Genomic DNA, 13,303 nt, shown 5'->3' with positions numbered 1-13,303 from the left:
GCCTGTGCTCATAACCACCATGATATAGTATCTTCCCTGAAATTTAAGCAACATACTAAAATTACACCTTTTCCTCTTGGGTTTAGTCCCTCGGCATATACTCATCTTCTTCCTGTTAATATTCAAAGACTGTGAGGAGTGGTGGAAGGAAAGACTGGGGATGGGCATTGAGAAGTGACTTCCTTTGGCAAAGGGATTCACTCATGTAAAGGAATTACAGTGTCTTTAAGAAGGTGGGGACCAGCCTCATCAGGCAGGGGCAGAGAGGCTGGTTCAATTGTCTGAGAAGGTTCATTTGGGGTGGGATGTTGGAGGCTTAGGGTAGTCCAAATCTTCTAAAACCTGCCATATATCCTTAGTCAGATTCTTGGTATCCCACTCCTTTATGACCGATGCTGTAACTGCCACGTAAGAAATCATGAAACTGTCAACTCAGCAACCTGAAGGAGTTTGGTCCCCAGCTATCTTCTTCTCAGCCTTGGTTCTAAGTAATAACAGTCTCTAGTTGATCCTGGTCCAAAGAATTTAAGGATTTGAACTTCTCTTTGTTTAAACTTTCTGGTTTTGTTAGAAGCATCCACCCCACAATTTTGGATTCCTCATGGTCTTCATACTATTCTATGGCCAGAGAGCAGTTCAGTTCAGTTCCTCTAAACCTCCCTCAAAAGTCAATTCATTCCAGGTGATACCAAGAATTAGTTTAATTAGGTGATTCACCACAGCATGCTATGAGTTGCTAAAGTTTCATTTCTAAGCATTAACATGGTTTTCACTGCCTTCAGGCCAAATAACCAATGCCAGATTTCCCCATTTCCCTGAGGGTCTATTGCCTGCAACTAGCTCCTGATGTTGTAATATATTAGGAAAATAATCCATCTGGATTAGTTTCCTAAGGCTGCTGTAACAAATTAGGAACTGGGTGGCTTAAAAAAACAGATATTTACTCTCTCACAGTTTTGGAGGCTAGAAGTCTGAAATCAAGGTGTTTGGCAGGGCCATGCTCCTACTAAAGGCTCATGGAATCCTTCCTTGCCCTTTTCCAGGTTCTGGTAGTTGCTGGGCCACGGCATTCTTTGGCTTGTAGCTGTGTGACTCCAATCTCTGCCCCTTTCTTCACATGGCTTTTCCTGCCTATGTATGTCTGTGTCTCTGTGTCTCCAAATCTCCCTCTCCTTATAAGGACAGGAGTCATTGGATTTAGGGCCCACCCTAATCCATATGACCTCATTTTAACTTGATTACTTCTGCAAAGAACCTATTTCCAAGTAAGGTCACATATACAGGTACTAGGAGTTAGGACTTGAAACTCTCTCTGTCTCTCTGTCTCTGTCTCTCTGGGTCTCTCAGCTGTTTAATGGTTTAACGTTTACTTTTAAATCAAATTATACATTCACTGTGTATGGAAAAACCTAGTTTTTTCCACCTGTGTAGGGAAAAACTCAGTTCTTCCCTACTGTGTCTCTCTTTTTCCTGTGTTTCTTTCCTCTGTGTCTGCTTTACCTTCACAGAGAGCACTTCACGTCTAGTCACCAAAGGTGTGAAAGAAGCACACATTGCTTGTTGGTGTGGGGAAATGTGTTTTCCTCACACCAACAAGCAATTATTGGATACCAACAGAATGCCCAAGAATTCAGCTCAATTCTGACACTATCTACCTAGAGATAGTATTAGATTCCATAGGTTAAGGGCTCAGTCCCACAAGAACGTTCCTCCCCACCTGCCTTCAGATGCTTCTGACCAACCAGCTATAGACTGGAGGCTCCAATGACTCCCTCCTTGAGTTCAATTAATTTGCTAGAGCAGCTCACAGAACTCAGGGAAATGCTTACATACATTTACCAGTTTACGAAATTATATGATAAAGGATATAGATGAACATCCAGATGGAAGAGATGCATAGGGCAAGGTAGGTGGGAAGGGGCATGGAGCTTCCATGCTCTCTCCGAGCACCTACACATGCTCCCAGCCTGGAAGTTCCCTGAACCCCTGCTATTGGGACGTTATGGCAGTTTCCTCACATTGGCATGATCAATTATTAATTCCATTCCCAGCTGCTCTCCTCTCTGGAGGATGTGGGGTGGGGCTGAAAATCCCAAGCTTCTAATCATGGCTTAGTCTTTCTGGTGACCAGCCCCCACTGAGGACCCCACCCAGAGTCACATCCTTAGGACAAGAGATGCTCCTAGTGTTCTTATCACTTAGGAAATTAAAGAGTTTTACGAGCTCTGTGCCAGGAACTGGGGGCTAGACCAATATACATATTTTCTATAATCTGACACACATAAAGTGCTAAATCATTCTGGAAATCTCACTTTTTAAAAAAGCCCTTGTATACCCTCCATCCCATTTCTTTTTCTCACAGAAAACCCTTTGGTCACAGAAAGCTGCTTTAAAAATTTTTTTAGTTTTCATTTCCTGAACACTGCTACCTGTGTTTCAGCTCCCTCGGAAGTCTTGCCCTCTTTGTGAGGCCTGATGAGCATTCCTTTTTGTGGGACATAATTCAACTCACAACACCGTCTTTGCCCAACATTGGTGTTTATAGCTCCTCTTAATCATTTTCCACTTTTGCATATCTTGTACCTGCACGTTCCTGCCAAACATCTCCCAAGACTTGACTTCTGAAGTAGGCGTGAGGACCAGTGATGGGAAATGCCTCTGCGCAAACACATTTCAGAACTCAGGACACAGGAAAATGTACGTGTCACGTAAAAGAAGCTGATTTCCACTGGCTACAGTTAGATCCATGCCTAGGGTATCATGAATTCCTTACCTGGTACTGGGCACTGACTGGTAGGCAGCTAGTGGTACCCCCAGTAAAGAGACAGTGGTGCCACTTCCTACATTCTTCTCCCTTTTATGTACTTTTTTGGAACAAATGTAAATGTTAGATGGATTTTAGTTGTGTATCTACATTTCTTTGAGTGATATGGGAGACAGCAGAGAAGAGATAAAATAAAAAGTGGTATTTCATCCCTGTTCAGTCAATGGAGTGAGATCTTGGTTCTGCTGAACTTTGATGTAATTACAGTGATCTTGAACTCTAGTACTGGCACCTTGCTTTGTATCACAACCCTCCATCTCTTGGTTTTTACTTTTCTCCCCATTCATTCTCATTTTCCTGCTTGCTTCTATCATGAGTCATAGGTGCCAATAGGTCTCTTGAGTCTTTCTGTGTGTGATAGAATCTTAAGATTTTGCCTTGAAGGTTGGAACCTAAAATGTTTCTATGTAAAGAAATTAGGCTTTTATAAATTGATAAGCCTTGGCTATCTTTTTTCTTGGGAAATAACTGGAAGGGGTTGGTGAGAAGAAATTATGGCTTTTCAAATTAATTGGGAGGAGCCAGTTATTCCAAAGAAAATATTCTGCTCTGTATTCAGTTAAACAACTAATTGATTTGTCAAATGCCCATTCATTTAACAGAGATACAAAAGAGATATTAAAAGTTCTTGTCATATTCAGACTATACTACAAAGCTACAGTAATCAAGACAGTATGGTACTGGCACAAAAACAGAAATATAGATCAATGGAACAGGATAGAAAGCCCAGAGATAAACCCACGCACATATGGTCACCTTATTTTTGATAAAGGAGGCAGGAATATACAATGGAGAAAAGACAGCCTCTTCAGTAAGTGCTGCTGGGAAAACTGGACAGCTACATGTAAAAGAATGAAATTAGAACACTCCCTAACACCATACACAAAAATAAACTCAAAATGGATTAAAGACCTAAATGTAAGGCCAGACACTATCAAACTCTTAGAGGAAAACATAGGCAGAACACTCTATGACATAAATCACAGCAAGATCCTTTTTGACCCACCTCCTAGAGAAATGGAAATAAAAACAAAAATAAACAAATGGGACCTAATGAAACTTAAAAGCTTTTGCACAGCAAAGGAAAACATAAGCAAGACGAAAAGACAACCCTCAGAATGGGAGAAAATATTTGCAAATGAAGCAACTGACAAAGGATTAATCTCCAAAGTTTATAAGCAGCTCATGCAGCTCAATATCAAAAAAACAAACAACCCAATCCAAAAATGGGCAGAAGACCTAAGTAGACATTTCTCCAAAGAAGATATACAGATTGCCAACAAACACATGAAAGGATGCTCAACATCACTAATCATTAGAGAAATGCAAATCAAAACTACAATGAGGTATCACCTCACACCAGTCAGAATGGCCATCATCAAAAAATCTACAAACAATAAATGCTGGAGAGGGTGTGGAGAAAAGGGACCCCTCTTGCACTGTTGGTGGGAATGTAAATTGATACAGCCACTATGGAGAACAGTATGGAGGTTCCTTAAAAAACTAAAAATAGAACTACCATACGACCCAGCAATCCCACTGCTGGGCATATACCCTGAGAAAAACATAATTCAAAAAGAGTCATGTACCACAATGTTCATTGCAGCTCTATTTACAATAGCCAGGGCATGGACACAACCTAAGTGTCCATCGACAGATGAATAGATAAAGAAGATGTGGCACATACATACAATGGAATATTACTCAGCCATAAAAAGAAACGAAATTGAGTTATTTGTAGTAAGGTGGATGGACCTAGAGTCTGTCATAGAGAGTGAAGTAAGTCAGAAAGAGAAAAACAAATACTGTATGCTAACACATATATATGGAATCTAAAAAAAAATGGTTCTGACGAACCTAGGGGCAGGACAGGAATAAAGACGCAGATGTAGAGAATGGACTTGAGCACATGGGGAGGGGGAAGGGTAAGCTGGGACGAAGTGAGGGAGTGGCATGGACATATATACACTACCAAATGTAAAATAGATAGCTAGTGGGAAGCAGCCACATAGCATAGGGAGATCAGCTCAGTGTTTTGTGACCACCTAGAGGGGTGGGATAGGGAGGGTGGGAGGGAGACGCAAGAGGGAGGAGATATGGGGATATATGTATATGTATAGCTGATTCACTTTGTTATACAGCAGAAACTAACACAACATTATAAAGCAATTATACTCCAATAAAGATGTTAAAAAAATTTTTAAAAACAAAGTTCTTGTCATAGCATGCAAGGAGGTTTATACTTTTTTTTTCAGGGTGAAAAGATTTGAAAAGATAAAAACATCAGTGAATCATGGAATATCATAAACAGAAATGCAAAATAGCCTGATTTTAACTATTTGTAGTTGACTGCCATCAATCCCCAGGGTTTGAACTATCTGTCAGTTCCACTTTATAAGACCACAGATAGCATTAATTCGAACATTCCATGAAAGGCACATGCTTAAAAACTCCAAGTAATTAAATACTGGACTAAAAAAAGTTAAGAGTTTCCTAGAGGAAACTCCATACTTTTTTTTTCTTTCTAAAGCTACTTTGGCATGTTTTTGAAATCCAAATCTGAGCAGCAAAGACTGTTTTACAACTAAATGAATTATCTGACACCATCACAAGGGAGCTGGATCCCTCATAGAAGTCCAAGAGTTAAAAAAAATTTCACTTCAGCATGTTACCTGTGACAGAGCATGCCAGCTCTCTACCCAGTATCCATTCTCTGCTCCTTCAACAGTAATAGAAACCCCAGTTAACATGTTGGTACATGGAAGTCTTACAATAAAGTATACGTATCCCAGACCTTCAGAAAGCTCTGAGGTGTCATGTGTAGTCATGTGACAAAGTTCTGGTCTGTGGGTTGTGAGTTGTGGTCATGTGTGCATCTTTCAGGCCATGTGCTTTTATTTATTAATTTATTTATAAAATTTTAGCATTATTCTGGTTTAATTAAATAAGATAATTTGGCAATCATTAATGAAGTTATCAACTTTCTACATCATCACCATACTGGGAGGAGTAGCATAATTCTAGAAACTATCACATAATTATATTAAATTTCACAAGTGTTTTCTGTATTTATACTTTGAAAATGTTGTTTAAAAATGTGGTCTTCTTACTCTACTATGTGCATACAAAGATCTGCTGTCCTATTTGATTTTTATTTCTCATAAAAATGAAACTGAATTGTGTAAGCTACTATGTTTTCTTTCTTTTTTTTTTCCCTTGTTGGTTATTTATTTTAAATATAGCATTGTGTACATGTCAATCCCAAACTCCCTAACTATCCCTCTCCCACCACCCTTTCCCCCTGGTAACCATAAATTTGTTCTCTAAGTCTGTGAGTCTCTTTCTGTTTTGTAAATAAGTTCATTTGTATCTTTTCTTTTTTTTAATTCCACATATAAGCGATATCATGCGATACTTCTCTTTCTTTGTCTGACTTACTTCACTCAGTATGACAATCTCTAGGGAAGGGATTTCCCATTCCCCTCCATTTCCTTCTTTTTCTGATGTCTGGAATGCAAATATGGACTATGCAGATGTGTGTAACAAACCAGCCTGTATCTCATTGTTTTTATTTGCTTATCTCTGAATATTAATGAGGCTGAGCGTCTTTTTTCATACACATATTAGTCATTCAAGCACAGCATTTAACTCAATGAATTGGAAAAGGGTAACTAAGCACATCCATAGAGGTAAGAAGAAAAGAAGTAATAAAAATTTCTATTTTTAGCCTTCTTAATTTCTGAGTGCATGTAGATCAATTTCCTTCTAAGTACTGCCTTAGCTATGTCAAACAATTTTTTACATGAGTGGTGTTTCGTTTGTATTCAGTTCTAAATAGATCTTCATTTCCTTTGGGTTTTTTTTTTTTTTAACCCCATGGGGTGCTTGGTCTTATGTTATTTATGTTATTTAGTTCCCAAACATTTGAAATGTCTTAATTGCTATATTTTTGGCATTAATTTCTAACTTTATTGCACTATGGTTGAAGTAGTCTGAATTGTATATTGACCATTTGGGATTTATTAAGATTATTTCAAAGGCCTAAAACGGTTTACTTTTATAAATGTTGTGTGTGTGTCCAAAAAGTGTATATTGTTCATTGGCTGTATGTATGTGTGTTTGCATATGTGTGTGTGTGTGTGTGTGTGTGTGTATTCCAATATTTATTTTATACATTTAATATATTTCATAAATCCAGTACAGTATTAATTGTTCATATCTTTGATATTGTCACTTATTCTTGTCTGCTTGTTATATCAGTTTCTGAGAGGATTATGTTATAAATCTATAACATAATTTTAGAATTATATCAATAGTTGTTCTTAGAATAATGCTTTTTGCAATTATTTTGATGAGCATCTTACACTTATTCTGGTCTTTGTCAAACAATTACAGAAGTTGATTGTATTTATATCTTGGCTTGATTGGATTTTTTCAATTATTTTGGCATTTGGAGTGCATTCTTATTTTGAGAGGGGAATTTTATTTTAGTTATTATTTCTCTCTCTCCTGCTGTGCTCATCCACTCTTCTTTAATGGTTTTGCAACTGTAAAAAGAAGGGTGGAATTTCAACAAGAAGGAATGTTTTCAGGGAGTTTTACCCAGAGTGCCTAACATCATGAAAAGATTCAGCTGAAAATGTGGGGACCATGCAGAATGAATGAATAGTTATGTTTAGCACTGGCAGTGTTGTGCATCTCTGGGAGGGGAGTCTGGAAATGGATGCTGGATCCATGACAGTGAGAATCTTTGAAACAAGCCTCTTCACTTTATTCTGCAGAATTTGTACAGTTCTTAAATACTCTGTTATCTTGGCTTTGATTCTGATTTCTTAATAACAGAACAGGGAAGAGATTTACTTAATATTATTCTCAATGTTGTCATGTGACTATTTGTGACATTATTTGAAGATCTGAAATGATAAACTCCCAATGGCTGAAAAATTATCTCATTATTATTCTCAAAACTATGTCTTCAGTGAATGTCTAAAGCTATATGTGATGTGCCTGAAGTCTCTGGCTGCCACAATTTGACTTTTATTATTATTTAGTATTCTTTTGGATCAGTGATTTCCCAATTTGGCAGTGTTATCAGGAAACCAATTTGAATTATAGCTGCTTATCTTTCCAGAAATATAAAGCCAAATACATCATTCCCTTAATTTGTCTTATTAACACTTACTAGCTTGTATTGCACTATAAGTAATTATTTAAATCTGTGTGTTAAAAACTTATAGTTTTTCCCCAGTATTCATCGTTCTCATCCCCAATTTTTAAACCCCAATTTTTGGTTCTGTGCATGGTTACTCACAGATTTCCCAGCCTCCTTTGTAGCTAGATGTGGCCAAATGACTCTGTTCCACTCAATGGGATGTATCTAGAAGTAATGTTGAAAGGCAGAGTGCATCTGCCTTCTTTATACTTCCTTATATTTGTTGGCCAGAAAAAGATGTAATAGCTGGAGTTGCAGTGTTTATCTTGGACAGTGAGGTGCCCTTTAGAATGGAAATCCTGCAGGGAGCAAAAACAAGATAATGAGCCTGATCTTTTACACCTTTGAGTGCTTTAACAGTTCTGATCTGACTACCATTGGGCTTCTTGAATATGAGAGAGAAATAAACTTCTATTTTTGTTTAAACAAAAATTTTGTTTAAGTCTGCTAAGTCTGGAAAGAAAGAGGCTCAGGGGTAGAAGTGTCAGAGGGTGTATTAGAAAGCAAATGAACTTTTAATAAGTTTTGTTAAAACTCATTAAAATATACAAAATAGGCATTATTAATTCCAGTTTACCTAAGAGAAGTTGTATAAATGGCCTGAGGATTCACAGTCCATGTAGCCAGGGCCAGGACCCAATCCCAGATTTGTCTCACTCCAAAAACTGTGACTTTTCCTTTCCACCAGTTTGCCTTCTTAAGGCTGACTTTATTTGGTGAGATCGGGCACGTTCACGGTGGTATGGCCGTAGACAAGGCTTACTTTATTTGGAATAAAAACTCCTATAAAGCAAACAGACTTACTTCCTCTTGAGTTTTGTCATATAAGTGTCATGCCATAGGGTAAAGATAAACACCTCTAGTGGCACAAGGGGTAAGTGTAAAGTGAGGGTTATTGGGGAAGATTTAAAAAAGGTCAGCCCATCATGTGTAGGGTGCTTAGTTTAGGCCCACCTGGATGCACTGTTGAAAGTGGTCCATGAGAATAATCCTGCCATGGTACCTCTTTAGATATAAATGGAGAATGCTGTGGTCTGAATGTTCGTGTCCCTCCAAAGTTCACAAGTTGAAAACCTAGTGTCCAAGGTGAGGAGGTATTAGGAGGTAAGGCTTTTGGGAGGCAATTAGGTCCTAAGGGTTGAGTCCTTGTGACTGGATTAGAGCCCTTATGAAAGAGGCTCCAGAGGGCTAGCTTGTCCCTTTCATAACGTGAGGACACAGTGAGAAGTCAGCAGTCTGCAACCTGGAAGAGGGCCCTCACCAGAACCCGACCGTGCTGGCACCTTGATCTCAGACAAACGGCCTTGAGAGCTGTGAGAAATATGTTTCTGTTGTTTATAAGCTACCCAAGCTGTGGTATTTTGTTACAGAAGCCTGAAAGGACTAAGAAAACAAGGGAGGGGAGCAGGAAACACTTGTCTGATCATGTACAATGAGAGCTTTCTGATGGTAAGAAGTGGCCTTGCTGAAAAAAGGGAGTGCCTGGAACCCAGGTGTCAATAGTTTAGGGGGTTCACATGCAGGTGCTGGTAGGAGCTACTTACCTTGTAGGGCTTCAGCTGAGCCAGCTCCCTCCTGCTGAGTGAACTCTTTGGCAGACCACTCAAAGGGCGGGCAGTGATAAGGAAGGGACCAGGTGTAGGTGGAGCCACCAGGGCCATGCAGCAGGTTTATGGTTTGTCTTTTTTCAGCAAGTGTGTAGTTTCCTGACATGACTATTTTATTTGAATGGATATGTTTGTTTGTTTTGGTCTCGTTCATTTTCCTCTTATCTCCTCTTATTACTCTACTCCTTATTGCATATTTCTAGAGTGTGCCTCCAAATGGTAAGGGATGCAATTCTCTTTTGAAAATGAGCTGCTGGAGAGTATATCTTGGGCATACACTACCCAGGACTCTCAGTGTGCTGTCTATTTGAAAGAAAGTCTCCCAGGAGCTTCAACAGAGAAGACGAGTATCTCATAGTTATCTTGAGCGTCTGTGGTGATAATCACTAGCCAGAACATCCCAGGGTAACAAAAAGGTCCAAGCCTCTCTGATAGTATCATATTTTCTCTATCTGCTCTTTTGAACCTAATCCAGAGACTGGAATAGAGGCCATGAGTCAGCTGTCTTGATGGACACACATGTTGTTGTCTAAAGATAGAGGTTGTTGTTATTTTTAAAAAGGTCATCTAAGCCTTTGGGCAGGAGGCTTTTGTTTTACCTGCTTCTTCTCTAACCACTCAACAACATCAGTTTCCAGTGGTGACTGTGGAGTGGAGCACTGTTACATTCTGTAACTCTGTGTGTTGCCTGTTCAAGAAGTGGCTGGAAATTTTCTGCGATTGCAGCATGTAAAAGACAGCTCTGCTATGGCGCCTTTTATAAAGAAAAGGATGGGGACTTCCCTGGTGGTGCAGTGGTTAAGAATCCGCCTGCCAATACAGGGGACATGGGTTTGATCCCTGGTCTGGGAAGATCCCACATACCGTGGAGCAACTAAGCCTGTGTGCCACAACTACTGAGCCCGAGCTCTAGAGCCCATGCGCTGCAACTACTGAGCCCATGTGCCGCAACTACTGAGCTGATGCACTGCAACTACTGAAGCCCGCGCGCCTAGAGCCCATGCTCCGCAACAAGAGAAGCCACCACAGTGAGAAGCCCATGCACTGCAAGGAAGAGCAGCCCCCTCTCACCGCAACTAGAGAAAGCCCACGCGCAGCAAGAAGTCCCAATACAGCCAAAAAAAAGAAAAAAAGAAAAAAGAAAAGGATGGGCCAAGCTGCTTCTGCCTTTTAATGGGGACCACAGAAAACAATACCAGGAGCAAAATGAGGGGAGGGTTCTAGAAGCAGATAGCTGGGCGATAAAGGAAAGTCAAGTGTGATCTGCTAACAGGCACAACTGCTCTTGATTCCATCATTTCTGGGCTGTGTGATTCTGCACAAATGACTGAACCTCCCTCTGCCTCATATCCATCTGAAAATGGGAATAATAATAATACCTTGTTGGTTTGCAACCTTGGGAGTTCCCTGGGTGAACTTTAAAACTGGTCCCCATACACGGAGGGTAGGGGGAGACTGAAGAAAGAGGCTGACCCCTACAGATTGGTAGGTGGCAGGTTTAATAAGCAAGAAAACTTACATATGAGGCTTGTCTTGGGCAACCACAAGATGAGTAGAGCTCTGCACCTGCCCACCAGAATCTTAAAAGTTTTCTATAGAGGCCTTAGGGAGTTCAGTGATATAGACCATCCAGATGGTCTCTTAAGGCTGTGTCCTTGGATCTGCTGCTGGTGTGGGAATAGTAGGCAGAAGTACATTCCAGGGACGGGGAGGGGGTGAGGAGCCTCCCACTGCTGGGGTCCAGCTGAAGGACCCACCTGCAGCCACATGGTCTCAGTGACCTCCTCCAGCACATCTACCCCGTAAAACTGTTGGGGAGATTAAATGATTGAAACATATTTCTAGAGTGTCTGCTGTGTACAGGCATCAAAGTAAGCAATAAAAGTGTTCATTTTTGTTATGATGATGATGACAATAATTATAATTATTAAGGACATCATGGGAGAGGATGGGCATTTTGGTGGCATCTGGCAGGGTATATCAGTCTGCATCCAATCAGGTGACAGAAACCACAAAATAATTTAAACAGGGCTGTATAATGTAAAGAATTATTAAATGTGGAGAAAAGAGTAACTGTAGGATAAAAAGATTTTACAGGGTACCCTAGGACTGAGGGGGAGTACACAGGAAAGACACACCTGGAAGAGGGGCTCACCCTTAAGGCTGGGGTTCACATTTTGTTGGAGATGTTGTAGTCAGAGCCCACCGGATGGCAAAAAATTTTGCCGGTTTGCATGGGCCAGAGGTGGTCTGCATATTCTGGGCAAGCAGGAAACAACTCTCCAGGAACACGTGGGGGCACAGGAAGAGCTGCAGGGCTGGCACGCGGCTGTGCAGACGGAGTGGGAGCGCCAGTGCAGGTTGCCGTCGGTGTTGAGAGGGCTCTGGGAAGGTGGCTGCTAGGCTAGGCCGGGGCTGCAAGGTTGTCAAGGGACTGTGCATCCTGGGCACCTTTTGCTCTCACACCAACACCACGACTGACCCTGCAGTCACAGGAAACAGACCTCCTTCCTTTTGGAATTTTCCTGCAGCGCCCTCTACTGAAAACGTTTAAAATTGCACTTACTGTTGAGGAGAAATGAGTAAGAAAATCCACCCCTTGTTGCGCAGAATGTGTTTCAGGGGGGCATTTACAGCTGAGAGGCACTAAGTGGATAACTGGCACACAGGTTTTCCTTGTAGCTCATAGTAAGTGCTCAATAAATATTGGCTTGATCCTTTTCCCCAAGCCAGCTGGATGAGCTGGTAGATATTTGACTTAGAAAGAGCACTGGCTTGAAAACCCGAAGACAGACGTGGAGTTTTAGTCCCCCCTGTAGCATTACTTTTGTAACCTTGAACAAGTCACTTATCTTCCCTAGGCCTTAGCTTCCTCATCTAGAAAACAAAAGGGGTGGACTAGATGCAGAGCCTCCAATATCCACCTTTAAGATATAAAAATTTAAAAATACAAGCCCCTCGGCCTCCAGCACCAGGCAATCAAGGGGTGACTGGGTGGCAGCTGCAAAAACCAGGGCATGAGATATGTGTAGAAGCTCCTCTCTGGGAGATGCTGGCGCTCAGGATCTCAGCAGAGGGAGAGCAGGAAAGTGCCATCCACCAACCTCGGTCCCCTGAGTCCCCCGGCAGGCCCCTGCCCCTCATTCCAATGCTTTTAAAATAGCAAATGAGCCTCTTTCACAGGAAATCTGGGCACTTTTCAAAGAGCTGCTTCTGTGCTGAGCCCTAAGGTGAGTAAGTTGTGTGGGAGTCCGTGAAGAGCTATTTCTCAGTCCTCCACAGCCCCGTGGGTCTTGTGGATGTGGAGCCCCATTGGTTTTCAAAGCTACATGTTTTGGGGGATTGTCTCTCAGGTACAGGTCTTAAATGTGGGGCATGAACCTTTCCTTCCTCAGGGAGAAGCTCCAGGTTTCCAGTTACCTTCTCATTGTGGTTCACCTCACAGTGGATGTGGTGTATAATGAGATTGTGTCCCAGCCTCTCCTACACCTTCAGTGTGGTTTTTTTTCCTTATTTGACAGCTATCTTTAAAGTTTTTTCCCAGCGTTTCCCAATAACAAGTGTTATCGAGAAGAGGTGAGTTCAGAATCTTCCTGTGTCACCATCTTGAACTAGAACCCCTGAAATACAATGTAATTTAAATAGCACAGTTCCTTTAAT

The sequence above is a fragment of the Eubalaena glacialis genome, chromosome 1 (assembly GCF_028564815.1).
Source record: "Eubalaena glacialis isolate mEubGla1 chromosome 1, mEubGla1.1.hap2.+ XY, whole genome shotgun sequence".
NCBI classification, from domain to species: domain Eukaryota; kingdom Metazoa; phylum Chordata; class Mammalia; order Artiodactyla; family Balaenidae; genus Eubalaena; species Eubalaena glacialis.
Note: the sequence above shows the minus strand (reverse complement) of the source record.